Below are 21713 nucleotides of genomic sequence, written 5' to 3' on the forward strand. Positions count from 1 at the left end.
GAGTTGACGGTCAATAGACTTAGTCATCCCTGTTTGGTAGGAAACCAAGTGGAAAATCAACCTTCCCTCATGCAACATCAAAAGCTTGCTAGGAGAAAGGTGAGTTTCAAATTTTTATTTTGAATCCCATTTTTGATTTCTCTATTTCCTCTATGGAGTTTACTCTTGTGGGAAAATTTATGGGGGCTAGACCAGATATAGATAGTTTTAAAAAAATGGTTAAAGGGAAATGGGCTATTCGTGGTCAAGTTGATATTGCTCCTATGTTGAATGGTTTCTTTTCTTTTGTATTTAACTGTAAAGAAGATATGAGTATGATTCTCTATGGAGGTCCATGGGAATTTGGAAAAAGTACTCTAACTATTAAAAAATGGCAGCCAAAAATGGATTTATCCAATACCTTCTTCTTAACTACTTCAATCTGGGCTAGACTTCCTAGCCTTCCCTTAGAGTTTTGGCATAAAGATATGTATAGAGGAATTGCTAGATCCTTTGGGGATCTTATTGCAATGGATCATGCAATAGTTTTTAAATCTAAACTCCAAAGCCCCAAGTTATATGTGAAAGTGGAAAACTTGAATCACCTCCCTAAAAAATTGGAACTTATTTCAAAATTGGGGAAAAGAATGCAGGAAGTCATTTATGAAGATCTCCCAAATACATGTTTCACCTATAAAAAATAGGGTCATTGGGTGAGAAATTGTCCTAGAAAAGGAAAGAACATCTTTAAGATCAAAAAGGAAGACAAAAAAAAAGAATTTAAAGTCTAAAAGAAAGTGTGGAAACCTAAAGTTAGTCATGCAAAATATGTGCAGGATAACTTGAACTTAGATTCTCAAAAATTTGGTAAAATGCCAAAATTGGCTTTGAAGGAAAACTTGAGTAGTGAAAATTAGGAGTTTCGGGAGATGCTAGATTTTGCCTAACCTAAGCCAAATACAAAAATCATGACAGATATGATGAAGAAAATAGTTATTTATCAGAAAGTTGAGACAAATTGGGAAGATCTAGTAGAGATGGAGAAATTAGAGGAGGGTGAAAATCTATTGGGTAGTAACAAATCAAACATGCAAGAAGAAGCCCAGAATCAGGAATTAGTGGAAGGTGAAATTCTATTGGATAACAACAAATTGATGGTGCAAGAAGAATCCTAGAATCTTCATGTGTTTGAAAATCACATTGCTTCCCCTAAACTTCTTGTGACACCTTTATGCAAAGAAATTATTCTCTTTAAGAATGATGTTGAATCTAAGGAGAAAAAAGAGGAAGGCAAGGACTTGAAATAAAAGCTGAATCAAAGGAAAAATTTAGAAAAGAAGAATAATTCAATTCCTAAAAGAGTGGAGACTCGTAGTAGTAAATTGAAATAGAAAACCAAGGTGAAACCAAATGTTGGAACTCCAAAGAAAATTGGAAGGAAATCTACAAGGGAAACTAGAGAAATGGAAAGTATGCAGAATATTACTGAGGGACAACAAGCAACTATTCTAGATTTTACCCCTTAAAAACAAATATGAAAATTATTACTTGGAATATAAGGGGTTTGAATAGTAGTCACAAACTTGATGTTGTTAGGAATTTTGTTAGACAACATAAACTAGATTTTATGTTGTTTCAAGAAACCAAAATGGAAAAGGAGAGAGCTAAACAAATTAAGCCTTTTAAAGATTACTTTATAAAATCTAGTAGTTCAAAAGGAGCTTCAAGGGGTGCTTTGATGTTAGGGAAGAAATCCTATTACTCAGGTACTGTCTTAAATGCTAGTAAACATTTTATGGTGGCCAAAATTACTAGCATTGACCAAAAAGATGTTTGGTATATTGTAAATATGTATGCTATGAATTTAAGAAATTCTAGGAAAAAGGTTTTGGAAACTCTTTCTCATATAAAGAGTAAAGATTACTTTGGTAGATGGATTTTCTTGGAGGAATTTAATGTTCCTCTTTATGATCATGAAGGAAAGGGACGTAATGCGAGTCAACTGGATGGTAGATTGGATATTATGGATTTCATCAATAAAGAGGGTTTAATGGATCTAGATCTTCATGGAATTGAGTTTACTTGGAGTAATAAGAGGCTTGTTAATGATTGTATTCAGGCCCAATTGGATACATCCCTTATTTCTCCTAATTGATCCAAAGAGTTTAGTTGTAAATTGGAGGATTTATAGAAAATAGGGTCTGATCATTTCCCTTTGATATTTACTATGGAAAATATTAATTTCAAAAAAAAATTCCTTTTAGGTTTGAAAAATGTGGATGCAACATCCATTGTTTGAGAGGAAACTAGATGAATGGTGAAATATAGATGTTGAAGGAACTACTCTTTTCAGAGTGGCTACTAAATTAAGAAATGTTATAAAGGAGGTCAAAATATGGAATAAAATATATTTTGGTAATATTTTTTAGAATAAAGCTACTTTACAAAAGGACCTCCAAAGTATTTAGAGCAAGATTCAGAAGGAAGGCTATTCCTCTGACCTTGTTAAAGAAGAGAATGAAAAATTAGTTGACCTTTATGACATTGTCACTAAGGAGGAAATCTAGTGGAGACAAAGATCTAGATAAATTTGGCTAAATGAAGTAGATAAGAATACCAAGTTTTTTCATCTTTCTAGCCTAAATCACAGAGCAAAAACTTGTATAGCATATCTTAAAATGGGCGATCTAAAGATTACTAAGGAAAAGAATATCTCAAAAGAGATGGTCTCTTTTTTCTCTTCTTTAATGATAGTTGATCCTAATATTCATGTAGGTCACCAAGAAGATCTTTTGAAGGTGTTTCCTTCTCTAATTACTAAAGAACAAAACAAATTGTTAGGATCCATTCCTAAGGAAGAAGAGATTTTTAAAGTTGTTAGCTCATTAGGAGGGGATAAGTCTCTAGGACTAGATGGTTATCCCTATGTTATTTTTTTAGAAGGCATGGTATCTGTAGACACCTAAAAACCTTTAGAAAATAAAGTATTTTTATTTTCTGAAAAAGTTCTGATGACATCATCATTTATTAATTAATTTTTATGCCATTAAATCCCTTTATCTTAACTAAAAATATTTAATTAAAGAATCCCTCCCAAAAATGTTTAAATCTTATTTAAACATTATTTCCTTATTTATTAATTATTTAATTAATAAATTGACCAAAAAACCCAAAATAAATAAAAAATTTATTTTTTGCCCAAAACTTGGCCAATTTCCTTAAGACCACTAACCTCTTCCAAAATCTTCTAATCCTTCTTTAATTTTAATTAAAGGCTAATCCCATCATTTCCTACCCCTAATCCCAACTCAAAATATTTAATTAAGATTAAATATTAATCTTCACGTTTATTAAAAAAGTTTTAATAAATATCTCCTCAACCCAAACCGTTGAAATAAATAAAACTTTATTTATTTCCTAAAAACATAATTTATCCTAATCCTAAGAAGTTCTAGACTCTTCTAGAAAGTATTCATCCTCATCCTAAGAAATTCTAGACTATTCTGGAAAGTCTTTATCCTCATCCAAAGTCTAGACTCTTCTAGAAGATGTCTTTAAACCTAATCCTAATCCCCTCCTAACCTTGTCACATTCTCTAAACATGGGTTAAGAATTACTAACCCAAGCCAAAGTTAACAAATATCTCCTCCTTCACCCACCCTCATTAAATGCCATCCACTTGCCTATCCCTAAGCTAATCCTAAACCATCCTAATCCATCCTCTAATCATTTGCACAAGCCTAAGCAAGCTTAAAACTCTCCTAATCAATTCCAAGTCGAAATTGCTCTCATCACCCTCAAAATATCTCAAGCATAAAACTTTATGAAGTCCACTAGGCCATAAATGACTCTTACAAGCCCTTTTATTGCTCTTACAAGTCATTATGAGGGTCTTTATGAAGATTTTATCCATTGAGCCTCCTTTATTGACTCATCCTTCCCCTTTCTTCCATCCTCTCACCATGTTACATGTGTCACTCCTTGATTGGCTATAAGGAAGCACAATCCATGTGCTCTCTTCTCATGCAATCTGAGCCCTCCATAAGATTTTTCTCATCCTTGCATCTTAGCCCTCAATCCCTCAAGCCTCTTGCCTATAAATTGGATCCTTCCCCTTTGCAAAATAGAACAATCCATGAAGTAAAGTTATAATTCTATTTTGAGAGCCAAATCCATACCAAAGCCATCTATCCACACCAAAAATCCACAATCATCCATTGAAGCCTTTGGAAGCATATTGAGCATACATCCTATCCATTTATATAAAGCCACTCAACAAGAGAGCTTCTCATTGAGAGAGCCCATTAATGGCTCATATTTTCAATTGAGAGCTCATCTTAGTCTATCTTGAAATTTATGAATTTTGTTTAGTTTGTAGAAGCTTTATTTAAATTTGGTTTCTATTAGCATACTAACATTGCTCATATACATTTTGGCACGCCCGGTGGGACCCCACATGGGTCATCTTCATTAGCTTTTTTAGTCAAGTTTTGTATGTCATTTGCTGATTTTGGCTAATTTTGCTTGTTTTTGTGATTGGTAAGATTGTATAAATTGGTTTTGTAGGTCCACATGAGCATGAAGAAGACAAAGGAACTCATAGTATATCTCATAGTGTTTGCAGATTTTTCAAGCTTATAGGTGGACAAAGAACTTGGAATTCTTCTTCCTCTTCTTGTCTATATTCTTCTTATTCCATCTAATTCTTTCTTCTTCTTCTTGTGGGAGATCTTGGCCATTTTTTTTAAGGAAGAAAAATCATACACTTCTTTTTAGTGCTTAAGATGAACCCCCAAATCATACTTAAATCCATTAAAAACTAAAAATTTGCCAAAAAAAAAAATCTTTTAACAAGTGAAACTAAACCAATCCAATCATTTGCATCCTTGAAACATCAAGGTTTTAGATACATTCATGCAAAGTTAGGAACACTTCATTTTTGGGAATTTAAAAAGAACTTCAAGTTTCCATTTCAAAAGGTTCAAAATCAACACTAAGTGCACACTAAAATCTAAATCAAACTCAAAGCATCAATCAAGGATAAAATGAACCTCATTTGCAAATATTTTAAAGTTCTTTTAAAAATCTCATAAAAACTAAGAGTCCTAAATGGTTGCCAAAATTGTCCTAAACAACTTTGTTATTTCTTCCAAACAAATGTCTTGTTGCAAAATCTTGAATATTTCTTCGGTTTTTCATGCATCAAAACAATCTAAGAATGTCATTTTTGGGGCTTAAAATATGCAAACTATAACACAAAATCTTGAATGAAAACCAAAGTCCAAAGAGTCATTTTTGCTTTTGAGTCCAAAACAATCTTGAATGATCTAAGGTTAAAACAAAGCACTTCAAAGTTCTTAAAACAACACACAAAATCTCAATCTTGAATGCTCAAAGGAAAAAAATTGAATGTTTAACCACTTGTCTTTGAATGCATGTTGCTAAAATCACTCTTGAATGCCATGGATTAAAATCAAATTTTCCTTGAATGCATGATTAAACCAACAAATCCAATCTTGAATGCCAAGGATCAATTAACCATTGCAATATCAAACACTTCATTTGGAGCTTCTAAAAATTGAACAAAAAATCTCTTTTCCACATGCAATCTAGGTAAAGTTTAATTTTTGGACATTTAAAAAACTTTGTTAAGTTAAAATACAAATTTGCAAAAATCAATTTGAGTAGTTCCTTGTACTCACCTCTTTTCTAATCACCCATAAAATATTAACCATTGGTTGCAATCTCAGCGCCATTTACGTGGATGGGTCTACTTGAAAAAGGTGTTAAATGTTCCACAATCTAACTCACTCACTTGGTCTTTGAATGTTTGCTTTAACTTTATCAAAATTCTTAAATGATCAAAACTCTAGATTAAATCGATCACACTTCAAGTTTGGGTAATAAAATTGAACAAATATTGACGTGGAGGGCCTTCGGGCATGTGCTTGACAAATCGATTCTCACACATCTTTGCTTTGGGCTTTAAAACAAAATCACACCAACTCTTGAATGCTTTAAAAGGAAATTAATTGATACTTGACGTGGAGGGCCTCCGGGCGCGCAGGTTTACTTTTTTGTTGACCCTAACTCTTCTTCTTGTATTCATTCTTCACTCAATTTTGTTTTGTTGGTGCTTCAAGTTGGAATTGAACATTGTCTCTTAAACATGAGTTCTTGCAAAGTCTAGATCAGCATACATAAGAGTCAGTTGGTAAAAGAACGAGCATGTTTTTTAGCCCAAGGTCATCCAAGTCTTCTCTCCCCTTGTCGTCTTTCGAGGCCATCTTGGGTGCATAAGATTAGGATCCAAAACCTTGTTTCTTTTTAGCAGGCCTAATTGGGGATTTCATCACCCCTTGAACGACCTCAACTCTAGCATTCTAGTGGAGTATAAGAATTGGGAGCTGAATTGAAAGACACCTCTCTTGGGATCAAGATTTTGTCACTCGGGCTAAGCCTCAAGGAACTTTATACCCTTGAGAAGTGAAAGAGGAGAAGTGGGTTACTGCTCTTCTCAGCTGTGTGACATCTTTTTGGTCTCATCTATGGATTTGGGCCTCACGTACCTTGGGTATATCGAGGACTCCTTAGCTAAACCAACTATCACCCTTGTAGACAACCATCTAGGATGTTAATGTGTTTGAGGTGACTGATCAAAATATTTGTAGAACATACACACTCCTTGGTGCAAGTATCACTTTCTGAGAATCAAAAACTTCTATCTGGTTGTTTCTATCTATTGCTTGATCTTTTATTTGTTGAATGAGTGTTTGTCAAACTTGGTCAATCCTAGCTTAGGGAATACTTAGTGTAGTCACTGCCTATTCCAGAAGTTGAACGAGTTGAAGCAAATCAACCAAGATCTCTCAAAGCCAAGCAGATTCAGGAATTGATGTCAGAGCAACCCAAACCCAAACAGAAGTTCCACAAAGTTAAACTCAAATCATCTCTAGCATACCAAGAACTTTCAGCCAAGAGAAAAGAAATAACACCAAGCCCATAAATTTCCAAACTCCATAAAGTAGAGGACAAAGCTACCGAAGAAGCACTTCAAGAGGCTTGGTTAGAGTGCAACATCAAATTTAGCCAACATCCAGGAGTTAATCCTGCTTATGCCTTACCATCTAGGCATTATTTCTATGATTAGACACCCTTGTTTCTCCACATCTTCTTGGATAAGCTTCACTTTAGAGTCATCTTTGTAGAAAAGCCAACCATCTTAGGTTATCCCCTTAAGCATTATTAGCTCATCCATCTCATTTAGAATCAAACCATCTAGCTAGTAATCAAAACCTCACATCCAAGCTTTCAAAATTGTTGTCACTTTTGCCAAAAGTTTGCCACTCCTAAAATCTTCCTAATCCATCAATCTCACCAAGGTTATCCCTTTGACAGAGCTTTGTCTAGGGTAATCCAGCTTTGTCACTTGTTGTCCCTCATCACCTTGAGCTAAAGGTTGGGATCCACAAGTGGTCAATCTCATGTTCTTCCTAAAGGATCATCAGTCTATCCTTAAGTTGACACAATCACCACCAAGCTTGCACATAGGAAAGCAGACCTTTCGTGCTTTGGCAACATATCTTTGAAGTTAGAATCTCCAACCCAATCCTCCTTAGGTTTTGTCATATAGCTTTTCCTTAACCTAGGAAATCATTTGCATAGAGAAGCCTTCCCCCTTTTGCATCCATTAGCATTATTGCATCTCATCCCTAGGAGCATTTTTCATGCCACCCGTCACTCGCTTAGCCAAGAAGAAAGAAACAATGGAGCCCTATCATTTGGATCGAATAGCCTCACCCCCCTTGAGCACTCAGCCATCCTTCAGCCTAGAGAAATCTATGCCATCATCTACCGACATTGAAGCTTTCATGAACCAACCAAAAAATGCAATATTGGTAAATGCCATTATAGACCAGAACAAAGAGACAATCATGGCTAATTTTCGAAGGGACAATGTAGGAACCTTTGACTTTGGAAGACCCCCTCCATTATCAGATCCATCTCACCCATTGTTTGGGTAGCTACCACCACCCATAGGCTCTTATGATCCAAATTATCCTCAATATATGCCAAAAGAAGAGCCTCCAGCCAATCCATATGATCCAACAGACCCAAACATACCATCATCCACCCAAGTTGAAATATCCATACCGCAAGCCTACCCAGTCACCACCACTCCATCCTTGGTTCATACCTCTTCGCTCCAAACCCCCTTTACCCAAAACACCTCACCATTCACCCCCTTCACTATTGTTGTTGCTGCTCCCCAACCCAGCCTTCCAAATCCACCCATCTCCCAAATCAGTGCTAGCATCTTTGGCCAACCTCAGCAATATAGAATAGGGATGCCACCGATGGGGCCAAGTAATCAACCTTTCATTACCCCCAGCTTGTTCATCGCAGCCCAAAGCACAATCCCATCATTTCCATTAGGTCTTGGGAGCTCAATACCATTAGCCACAAATCTACAAGCTACTACCCTCACTCCACAAAGCTATCAAATCCCACAAGCTACTACCAATTTTCTACCAAGCTCCCAAGTGACCCCAGCCCCTGCCACCACTCTACCAAGCTTCCAAATCCAACCACAAAGCTATCAAACCCCATCAGTTCCATTCCCAAGCTTTCAATTCCCACCACCTCCACCACCAACTAATCCATTACCTCCAATTACCAACTACTTTTCAATGCCGCTTCTAGGAGGTAATCCAACACCCCAGCCAACCACCAATTATTTGTAGATACCATCCCAAATGGGGGCACAACCCACATATATTGGTCAAACCCCACAAACCCCTCGATCCTTTCCCCAAGCCTCACAACCATCTTATACCTTACCTCCACAAAGCAATCCATTTATCCCACAGCCATCTTATGTTCCTCAATCCCAACCTCAAATCCCATATCAATAGCAAGCCTCACAGCACATGCAGCAATATGTGCCACCTCCCTCTCAGCAACCTGTCATCCACCATGCAGTTGTCCAAACAATGTACAATTCCTATCAGCAAATCCCTTGCAGCCATCCATATTCAGTGGCCCCATCTAGCACATACCTACCTCAAGGCACTCCTACATTGGGGGCACCCCAGCCATCACCTATCAATTTAGAATGGGAGCAAATGAAGATAGCTCTGAAAGCCATCCAAGAAGGGAATGATCCAAAGACATTCAAGCTTGAGAATGTGTGTCCTTACCCATTTGACAGAGCCATTACCATGACACCATTTCCCAAACACTTTGAGGTACCCAAATTTGACAAATTCAGAGGAAAAGGAGACCCTGTCACACATATCAAAGAATTTTACATGCACTGCTAGGACATAGCATATAATGATGTCTTCCTCTTGAGCCTTTTTCCCAAAAGCTTGGCTGGACCAGCTCTTGAATGGTTTTATAGAATCCCCTATGGCACAATTAAAAACTTTGGTGAATTATCTGAGGCATTCATAGCCCAATATGCCCATCTTGCTGAAATAGAGCTATCAATAGTTGACCTTGTCCACACTAAGCAAAAAGGTGGAGAAAGCCTTGTTGAATACCTGCAAAGATGGAAAACCCTTAACACCCGCATATCCTGCACCTTGCCAGAGCGCCATGTGGTGAAAATGTTTATTGATAATGCCCATCCTAGCTTGGCTCACCACATGACCATGAACTATTTGTAGACCTACAAAGATATCAAAGAGAAAGGAATGATCCTTGAGCAAGGACTCATTCAAGATGGTGTGGTCAAGATTTACAAGGAAGCCAACCAATATCAATCACATTCCAATGACAAGTCTAGGTATTGGAACAAAAACAAGCACGTTGCAATAGATGGCATCACTGACACCAGACATGTGAATATTGTTGGTCCTTCTCAAAACCTATCCAACCCACCATATCAAAGCTATCAAAACCACAATCCAAGACCCAACTTTCAAGGGTCTAGCAATCAAGCTAATGCCATCAATGTAGCTGCAGGACAAAAGCCTAGATTCCAACCTACACCTAGAAACTATACACCCCTTGGTGAGCCATTGGATGTCATTTTTGAGAAATTAGTCAAGGAAAACCTCATCAAATTTCCTCCTACCCAACAAATTGACCCAAGCCAATCCAAAGCTGCATGGTACAAAGATAATGAGTACTGCAAATTTCATAGGGTAAAAGGTCACACTACCCTCAGATGCATGAAACTGAAAGACTATGTGCAGGACCTCATTGATCGGAAGGAAATCACTGTTTGTGCCCAAACCTCTCCCAATGCAGGCTTACAGATTTATCAAAATGCTTTTCCTCCACACCACAACCAAAATCTTGGAAAAGCACCTATCCAAACCAACAACAACAACACGAACAACCGTCAGCCAAACCAACAGCATGGGAAGAACAATGACCACATTTCATCCTATATAGACTATGGTAGCCTTATAGGTTGTATATCTGAGAAAGAGCCTTTTGTCAATGTTATCAATATCCAAGGACCAAACAATGAGTGTGCAGTCACCACTCGAAGAGCATGATTTAACATCGCAGGCCCACCCATTCCACCAGCACCATCAGCTCCATCAAAAAGCTAGTACAATATCTTGGAACACCTTGGGAACATGCCAGTCCAAAACTCAATTTTAGACCTTCTTCACACTAGTCCTATGTACAAGAACATCCTTGACAATGCTCTCATAGAATCCGGTGTCCCTTTAGATATCAATGCTACTGATTTTCGTAATCTTGTTGGACACCTATCCTCCTCATGTACCCTATCTTTCAAGCCCACCGACATACCCGTGGTCGAGCCAGATCACACCCTTCCACTTCGCATAGCCATCATGGTACCCAAATTTGTTGTGAAAAGAGTAATGATAGATAATGGATCAGCCTTGAATATTTGCACCCTAAAATTCATAAAACAAGCTGGGTATACTGAGGCAGATATCATCAGTGAGGTTATCACCATCAAAGCTTATGACAACTTGGAAAGAACCACAGAAGGAACTATTTTGTTGCCAATCAAGGTTGGGCCAGTCATCCAAGAGATACTTTGCCATGTTATTGATCTAAACCTACCATTTAACATCCTCCTCGGTCGCCCATGGATTCATGCCATGAAAGCCGTTCCATCCACTTACCATCAGTGCATCAAATTTTTGCATCAAGGCACTGAGGTAACCATTCATGCTGATCTAGAACCCTTTGCTTACTGCAATGCGGTTGAAGCTTCATATAAAAACCATTTCCCTGGAATTGATATTGGCACATCCATCGCCAGCTCATTCCACACTTATAATGACCCAGAAACCATCCTCGCCTCTACCCTGTCTACCGTGAAGATCAATAACAAAGGTTGTGGAGAGTATAGTCTATCGGATGCATTTGCTGTCAGGGCACTCCCACTTGATCCACATGCCCATGGACGACCGACATATCACAAAGCTAAGGAGATTCCACCTCCTCGATACAAACAGTTTGGCCCAACAACCTTTGTATCCTTGAAAATCCCTCTTCATGAGGAGCTCACTCTAGATATCAACAAATGGTTACATAAGGATGCACCTCAAAGAAATCAAGCATGCCTTGATCACTTCAGCCAAAAGTATCCCCAAGAACATAAGCTCATCACTGACAAATGGAACTATCAAAGTGGTGGTCTAGGACCAGAAGAAAGAGGCATGCAGTGTCCCATCGACGCACACAAGTGGGAATTGAAGTCAGTTCTTGGCTTTGGCATACCCAAAACTGGGGGCACCAATGAGAACAGTCACACTTTTTTGAACATTCACCACAACCTTGTCGAAATTGAAGACATTCTTGAAGAAGTTGAAAAGAGAGCCTATGACGATATCCTAGACCAAATCTCCCTCGGACACTCTATTCTCCAAGAACTATCCATCCACCTCATTGACCTATCACTCGCCCATCCACAACTCATAGATTGGGACCAACCAAGTGTCATACACATCGATGAGTTCACATCAGAGGAGGCACTTCTAAGATTCATGGGAGCTGAAACTCCTGACAAGAAAACAAAGCCAGATTTTGCCTATATCTACAAGCCAGATCCCAAGGGGTATTTTGGAGAAAATCCCCAACCTAGTTTCGATACACCCAAAATTGGAACTAAGGTGAATCTGAGACTAGCTAAGGCAATGAAGAGAACCTCTCAGCAAGAAAATCCAGAGCCACAAGAAGAACATGAGGATTTAGCATTGCCTCCTCAAGATAATCGACCAGAGGTGTCTTCTATTCTAATTGAGGATACTCGAGAAGTCAATATTGGTTCTTCAGAGATCCCCAGACTTGTTCACATTGATGCATCCCTATCACAAGACCAAGCTAATCTCCTCTTTGAAGTCTTAAGAGAAAACATTGGTCAATTTGCATGGTCATATCAGGACATGCCAGGGCTTGATCCAAAGCTTGTAGTTCATCATCTTGCAGTCGATCCAAAGATCAAGCCCGTCAGACAAAAGCTTAGAAAAATGCACCCCAAGGTGGCATTATTGGTCAAAGCTGAATTATGTTAGCTGCTAAGGTTATCCGACCTATCGACTATTTAGAGTGGATCTCCAACATGGTCCCTGTCACTAAGCCTTCTGGTGACATCAGAATCTGTACTGATTTCAGAGATCTTAACAAAGCTTGTCCAAAAGATGATTTTCCCTTGTCCAACATAGATATGATTGTAGATCTTACAGCTGGACATGAAATTTGGTCCCTCATGGATGGATTTTTTGGGTATAATCAAATCAAGAATGCAGAAGAGGATTAACATAAGACATCATTCACTACCCCTTGGGGAACCTTTTGCTACAACATGATGCCTTTTGGCCTAAAGAATGCTGGGGCTACCTATCAAAGAGCTATGACAGCCATTTTTTGTGATCTCATCCATAGCATTTTGGAGGATTATGTGGATGATATCTAGGTCAAGTCTCATACCTTCATGGATCATCTTGCTGACCTAGAGAAAGTCTTTGATAGGTTATCCAAATATCATCTCATGCTGAATCCCAAGAAATGTGTCTTTGGGGTATAGAGATCGACCCCAAGAAGGTCAAGGCTATCTTAGACATGCCTCCTCCCCAGACACTGCGAAAGCTTCTCTCTCTTTAAGGAAAGCTCCAATCTGTTTGGCGCTTCATCTCCCAGCTTGTAGATAAGTGTACACCATTTTCACATTTACTGAAGAAGGATGAGAACTTCAAGTGGGATAATTTATGTCAGTGTAGCTTCGACCATCTCAAGCAGTATCTCATTAATCCCCCTATCTTGGTTCCACCAGTTCTTGGTCATCCCCTGATTTTATACATATCAGCAACACCTACTACTCTAGGGGCACTTCTAGCATAGCTTGATGACTACAACAGAGAAAGAGCCATCTACTACATTAGTAGAACCCTAGTTGGTTATGAACTCAATTACACTCCTATGGAAAAAGCTTGTTTGGCATTTTTTTCTCAACTCAAAAGCTTCGCCATTACATGCTAAGTCATACCATCCAACTAGTCTCCAAGATTGACCCTCTCAAGTATATGCTCTCTAGAATAGCACTTATAGGCCGTTTGGCCAAATGGGTTATGCTCCTTAGTGAATTTGACATCCAGTATGTGGATAGAAAGGCAATCAAAGGGCAAGCTATAGTAGATCACCTAGCTGATGCACCTCTAATAGATGCTTATCCGTTGATCACAGAATTTCCAGATGAGTGTATTTGTCTAATTGAAGAACAACCCCCATGGAAACTTTTTTTTGATGGCTCATACACATCTCATGGATCAGGGGCAGGAATATTGTTGGTCACACCTCAAGGAGATTACATTCCAAAAGCCTTCAAGATACAATTCCCTAGCACCAACAATATAGCTAAATATGAGGCCCTCATAGCAGGATTAAAGATAGCTGCAGAATGGAACATTTCTGATCTACAAATCTTTGGTGATTCTCAGCTCATCATCAAGCAAGCCCTAAATGAATATCAAACCAAAGATGAAAATCTATTACCCTAGAAAGAGCTAGTTGATCATCTAACCCAACATTTTATAAAGCTTCAGTTTACACAAGTGCCTCGAATACAAAACAAAGAAATAGATGCTATGGCTACTATAGGCTCGCTCTTGGAAATTCCCCAAGTAGCTACATAGTATGAGTTTTTAGTGGAGCAGCTCCTCACACCCGCCTATGCGAATGAGGATTCAAACCGTGTTTGTATCTTGGTTCATCCCCAATCCCCTTGGTACCATGAGATTCACGCTTACCTTAACAATGGTATCATATCCCCTCACCTCACACATACCCAACACCAGAACCTCATCCAAAAATCATCCCGCTATGTTATCATAGCCAATACCCTATATCTTCGGGGTTATCACGATACTCTCTCTCGATGTTTAGACCAAAATGAGGCCGCGATGGTGTTAAAGGAAGTACACTCTAGACTTTGCGGTGCCCACACAAGTAGTATTGTCCTAGTGCAACAAATCCTTAGAGCAGGCTACTACTGGCCTACCATTGAAGAAGATTCCTATGACTTTGTCAGAAAGTGCCTCCCATGTCAGCAACATGCAAATCTTATGCATGCTCCAGCACAGGATCTATAGCCTATTGCACCACCTTGGCCTTTCACTTGTTGGGGCCTTGATCTAGTTGGAACTATCACACCCCTCTCATCTGATGGACATAAATGGATAATAATAGCTACAAACTATTTCACTAAATGGGTGGAAGCAGTCCCCCTAGTCTAAGCTATAGGAGTTCAGGTCTCCAAATTCATCTTGTACCACATTGTTTGCCACTTCAGCATCCCATCCACCATCTTCACCGACCACAAAGGTAACTTTGAAAATCTCAACATGGAAGAATTATGCACTTCCCTCCGCATCCATCACCACTTTTCTAGCCCATATTTCCCACAAGGTAACGGCCAAGTAGAGGCAACTAACAAAACCCTCCTCAAAATCCTAAAGAAAGTTGTTAATGATTCCGACCGTGATTGGCACCTACAAATAAGTCTAGCCCTATGGGCCTATCGAACTTCCTTCCGTACATCCACAAGCACAACTCCATACTCCCTAGTCTATGGTACCGAAGTGGTACTACCTATAGAGGTTGAACTTCCTTCCTTGCGCATATCTTTGCAAGGGCAAATATCAGATGAAGAATATAGAGTAGCTCTGCTCACCCAACTAGATCTCTTAGACGAGAAGCGACAACAAGCCTATGATCATCTCACAGTCTATCAAACTCATCTCAAAAGGAATTTCAACAAGAAGGTGATTCCACGACACTTTCAGCCAGGTGACATGGTCCTTAAAGAAAACATGAAAGTCCAAGCAGATCGAGAGAAGAAAGGCAAGTTTGAACCTACATGGCTTGGTCCTTATGTTGTCACTGCTTCCTTTGGCTCTGGAGCCTATTAGCTATCTACACCGAAAGGAGAACTCTTGAATGATCCTACTAACATCATTCATCTCAAGAAGTTCTATGCTTGAAGATCCTTGGTATACCTAGCTTTTGAAAAATACAACAAAAAAAATATTAAAGAAAAATAAGCATCCGATGGTGAAAACTTGGCAATTCAAGCGCCTTGGATAGGTACCTTGGTGAAAACCTGGTAATTCAGGCACCTTGTGTACTAAAGACTAATCCATTATCTATCACTATCCTATCCCTCATCCATTCACCCGCCATCCCATAACACACACTTGCTTGTTCCCTTGGTGTTCCAACCAAATATCCAAAATCTAATGAAGCTTGTAAATACCTCCTGTACAGCTTGTAAAATCTTGTACCAAAGCTTATATTATACCTTGTAAATCTTGTACCATACTTTGTATATCCAAATCTTGTCTAAAGTTTGTACCATATTCCAGCCTGTAAATAATCTTGTATCCTAGCTTGTATGCTATCATGTACACACACAAAACCCCATTTTCACTTAAGCTTTTCACAAACCATCTACCTATCCACCTATCACCTATTATAGACATCCCATCCTTCACAAACATTTCCATCTCACAAAAACCAAAACATGAACAAACTTGTACATTTGTAACATATCTTGGTCCATCAGCTTGTACATCCTCTTTAGCTTAGTACCATTGTATCTATCCAACATTTGTGTCAGTTCATCCTTGATCAACATCTTGCACCCATCACACATCTTGGTTACCTATTCCAATGCATCCTTTAGCTAGATTTCCTGTCACCAAAGTGTTATCTTTCTTAGTCCAGCTTGCCAGACGCATCACTCATCCAAATCCACCAACTTAGGTGCTCTCCGATAGGTCCTTGCAGGATATAGCTTTCCTCATGTCTGATCTTGGTCCGTTAGTACCTCGTCCTACCCATCTTGTTGGCAAACGGTTCTCTTTTGGATTTTCACTTTCTTTTGATTTGGACTCTTCCTTTTTGGGTCTTGAAATATCTTTTCCAAGCAATCTCCTTGTTCCCTCCTCAAGGTTGCCACGATCTTCCATATCATGGTATGCTGTGAATGGGGCAATTAGAGCATAAGGTCTTGATCAGGTCTTTCGTTTGTTTTTCTTTTCTGCTTGTGGGTTCTCCAGTGTTGTTTCCACGCTGCTTCCTCTAGGATTCATGTGTGATGCTGGGGCAATCCTTGCGTGTTTGTTTTGAGTTAGTTTGTCAGTCCTTTGGATGGTTGGTGAAAAGGCCTTGATGTTCTTGGTAACCTTGGCAATTAACCAATAGTCCTATAGCAAATCTAGTGCTCAACTACATGGTGGTACTTCTCTTTGAAGTATCCCCCCGCTCAAAAAGCTTCAATGGTTTTCCTTCATCTCCATTATCCCCCATCCATATCCAGCATCCATCTCTCCTACCCTAGCTTATGCATCAGTATCTCTTTGAATCACTCATCACTCTTAGCTTTAGGGATCCACAATCCTAGTCTTAGGGATCCACCAATCCAAATCAATCCACCAAGCCTCATCTTTCAAGATCCACAATCCTAGTCCTAGGGATTTCTGAAACCCATCTTCCACCAATCTGACTCTTTGAAATCATGTTGCATCAGCTTTATAATCCCCTCATCCATCTCCCTATCCTGGATTCCTTTTTATAGCACTCTGCTCCTTCATCCTCCACCTTCTCTAAAGTCTTAAGCTTGCTTCCTCTTCTGCATCTGATTCTCCTTTATCATTCTCCCATAGTGAGAGTTTGAGCTAATTCAACCCCTTCTCTTTGCCAATCTAAGTTTCCTTGCTCATCCAAGATTCTTGTACTTTTAAAGAAGCCATCGAGCCTCGCTTTCTCTCCCCGCTACCTTCTTGAGGGGGCATCTCACAGTCCATTCTCTCATCTTCTGCTCTAGCCTTGGGCATCTTATTTTGTTATCCTTGATGCCATGCCACTTGTGGCATCACATCAAAGAGGGGCAAAATGTAGACACCTAAAAACCTTTAGAAAATAAAGTATTTTTATTTTCTGAAAAAGTCCTAATGACATCATCATTTATTAATTAATTATTTAATTAATTAATTAATTAATTTTTATGCCATTAAATCCCTTTATCTTAATTAAAAATATTTAATTAAGGAATCCCTCCCAAAAATGTTTAAATCTTATTTAAACATTATTTCCTTATTTATTAATTATTTAATTAATAAATTGACCAAAAAACCCAAAATAAATAAAAAATTTATTTTTTGCCCAAAACTTGGCCAATTTCCTTAAGACCACTAACCTCTTCCAAAATCTTCTAATCCTTCTTTAATTTTAATTAAAGGCTAATCCCATCATTTCCTACCCCTAATCCCAACTCAAAATATTTAATTAAGATTAAATATTAATCTTCATGTTTATTAAAAAAGTTTTAATAAATATCTCCTCAACCCAAACCCTTGAAATAAATATAACTTTATTTATTTCCTAAAAATCTAATTTATCCTCATCCTAAGAAGTTCTAGACTCTTCTAGAAAGTCTTCATCCTCATCCTAGGAAATTCTAGACTATTCTAGAAAGTCTTTATCCTCATCCAAAGTCTAGACTCTTCTAGAAGATGTCTTTAAACCTAATCCTAATCCCTTCCTAACCTTGTCACATTCCCTAAACATGGGTTAAGAATTACTAACTCAAGCCAAAGTTAACAAATATCTCCTCCTTCACCCACCCTCATTAAATGCCATCCACTTGCCTATCCCTAAGCTAATCCTAAACCATCCTAATCCATCCTCTAATCATTTGCACAAGCTTAAGCAAGCTTAAAACCCTCCTAATCAAGTCCAAGTCGAAATTGTTCTCATCACCCTCAAAATATCTCAACCATAAAACTTTATGAAGTCCACTAGGCCATAAATGACTTTTACAAGCCCTTTTATTGCTCTTACAAGTAATTATGAGGGTCTTTATGAAGATTTTATCCCTTGAGCCTCCTTTGTTGACTCATCCTTCCCCTTTCCTTCATCCTCTCACCATGTGACATGTGTCACTCCTTGATTGGCTACAAGGAAGCACAATCCATGTGCTCTCTTCTCATGCAATTTGAGCCCTCCATAAGCTTTTTCTCATCCTTGCATCTTAGCCCTCAATCCCTCAAGCCTCTTGCCTATAAATTGGATCCTTCCCCTTTGCAAAATAACATAATCCATGAAGTAAAGTTATAATGCTATTTTGAGAGCCAAATCCATAGTAAACCCATCTATCCACACCAAAAATCCACAATCATCTATTGAACCCTTTGGAAGCATATTGAGCATACATCCTATCCATTTAGATAAAGCCACTCAACAAGAGAGCTTCTCATTGAGAGAGCCCATTAATGGCTCATATTTTCAATTGAGAGCTCATCTTAGTCTATCTTGAAGTTTATGAATTTTGTTTAGTTTGTAGAAGTTTTATTTAAATTGTGTTTCTATTAGCATACTAACATTGCTCATATACAGTATCTAGTTGGAAGAGATGTATGTGATGCTATAAAGGTATCCTTTGGGGCTAACAGAATGCTTAAGGAGATCAACTCTACCTTCCTGTATCTTATTCCTAAAAAGATTGGGGTTGATTCTCTAGACTAGTTCAAACCCATTAGTCTTTGTAATTCCTTTTATAAGATTAGTTCAAAGTTTCTCACATCTAGGTTGCTTTTGGTGCTCCCTTCTCTTATTGCTGATCAACAAAATGGTTTTATCCTAGGAAGGAAAATTCTTAATTCTATTTTATTGCTCATGAGATTATTCATTCTTTATCTTCCTCTAACAATAAAGGATTTATCATGGAATTTGACATTGTGAAAGCCTATGATAGAGTAGGATGGGGTTTTGTTGTTAAGATTTTGCAAGCTTTTAGTTTTAACCATAAGATTGTAAGAGCTATATCTCAGCTGATCTTCACTACTTCTATAGTTGTTTTGGTGAATGGATGCTCTTCTAATTTTTTCAACCCCTCTAGAGGATTAAGATAGGGAGATCCTTTATCCCCTATCCTCTTTATTATTATGGCTGATTGCTTGGGAAGATATAATGGGAAACCGGTTTTAAAAGGGGATATTAAAGGTTCGTAGCCTTCTTCTCAACTTATTACTTGTTCTCATGGACAATTTGTTGATGCTACTATATTCATTGGTAAAGATGATGTCAAGGAAGCTAGAAACCTTAAGAAAGCCCTTAATTTCTACTCCTCTAATTTAGATCTATTGATTAATTGGAATAAGAGCTACTTGTTTTTTATTAACACCCCTATTCCAAGACAAAAAAAAATTGCTAAAATTCTAGGGTGTTAAATAGGATGTTTTCCTTGTATTTATTTTGGCTCCCTTTGGGACCTAAAGTTCTAGACTCTTTCTTGGAAGATCTCATAAAGAAGTTTAACAAGAAATTGGCAAGCTAGAAGGGCAACCTTTTGAGTCAATCAAGTAAAATTAACCACCTTATAGCTTGCCTTCAAAGTATCCCTACTTATTCTTTGAGTCTTTTTAGAATACCAGTAAAATTTGTAGATACTATTGATAAAATCCAAAGAAATTTTCTCTAGGCAAGAACTAAGGAAAGAAAGAGAATGGCTCTGATGGCTTGGGATTAAATTTGTCAACCTATTCAAGAAGGTAGTCTAGGAATTAGATCAATGTGAAGTATAAATAGAGCCCTTTTGGCTAAACAAGGATGGAGAGTATATCCTGATGATAAGGAATGGAGTACAATATGGAAACATAAATATCTCTTTTATGCTCATTCTTTACCCAAATTTTTGTCTTCTCCTAGTGTTCTTTCCCCTTTAGCTATTTGGGAGGTTGTTCAGGGAACTAAGAATTCCCTAAGCAAAGGTTTCTCATGTAAAATTGGAAATAGGTTAAAATTTAGATTTTGGGATGATATTTGGATAAAGGACCACCTCTTGATTGAGGACTTTGAGGATAGAACACAAGTTGATAAATGAAAACATTTATTTGGGATTCTTGTGGAACACTATTGGTATAATAATAACTAGGTCAACCTTGTTGATGTAAACCAAGTTTTTTACAACATCTAGATCATGTTGAATGCATTTTTGTTGCATCCCCTTTAGGAGGATAAGATGATATGGAGTGCTGATCCTAGTGGTCAGTTCAAAGTTTCCTCTATTTTACATTTAAAAGAGAAAGGTAATAAACCATGTTAGAAATGTTTTAGAATAACTAATGGCGGGGGGGGGGGGGGTGGGGGTTGAATTAGTTATTCAAGGTCCAAATGTCCTATTTTCACTAAGTATATAGTGAGCCCATTCAACCATTCATTCATCCAAGCTTTAATTTTTCTAATGAGAAAGTTACTATAAATCAACATGCAAGCATAACACATAAGAAATCAACACATAACACAATGATTTAAGTGGAAACCCAATTTGGGAAAAGCCACCAGTAACATGTTACTCAATTCTCACTTTTCTAAAGTGATGCCCTATGAAAGGCTTTCCTTGTTAAAGGCTTACAACACACTATAAAATGTAACCATGTTAGAAGATTTAACCACCTTGTTAGAAGTGGGCTTGGTTAGAGGACTTTAGAACATTCACTTGGAATGCCACCCTATTAAAGAATTTACAAATGGCTATTAAACTGACCTAAGTCCATAGGATTTTCACATCTAATACAATTGCTAGAGAGTATTAGAAAATATTTAACCTAACTACAACATACAACTTAACTTCTAGATCTCAGATCACTTCTCAGCTCATACCTATTGGAATGTTCAAAATGGGAAGAGTACTCCTGAGAAGGGGGGGAGGGGGTGAATCAGAAGTATCACACCTTTAACCTTTTCTAATCCTTTCAATTAAATAACTAAAAACTATATGCATGTAAACATATAAATGAACATAAAGTAAACACATGCAATAACACATAACACTAGACTTGGTAACCCAAAAACCCTTAAGGAATAAGAAGGTAAAATTGGGGTGGGGATGAGATGATACTAAAAAAAATCACTATAGCAATAAATGTTTTACCACTTCTAATGGTCTGCCCTGTTAAAAGTTTTACACTATGTCAATAGTGACTTGGTTAGAGGATTTACAAACACTTTACATGAAGTCTCACCCTGTTAAAGGATTTAATCACCTCTTCAAAGGATCTACAAAATAGTTGTTAAGCTAACCTATCAACATAGAATTTTCACTATCTAATACAATGGCTAGAAAGTATTAGAAACCTTTGACCCTCTAAGATCTGATATCTAATCATGTCCCTTATGCTATTCTAATAAAGTGGATATATAATTGCTTCTCTATTCCTCTAAGTCTTTCACACTTCACA

The sequence above is a fragment of the Cupressus sempervirens genome, chromosome 4 (assembly GCF_028749045.1).
Source record: "Cupressus sempervirens isolate cs-2001-9-10 chromosome 4, ASM2874904v1, whole genome shotgun sequence".
NCBI classification, from domain to species: domain Eukaryota; kingdom Viridiplantae; phylum Streptophyta; class Pinopsida; order Cupressales; family Cupressaceae; genus Cupressus; species Cupressus sempervirens.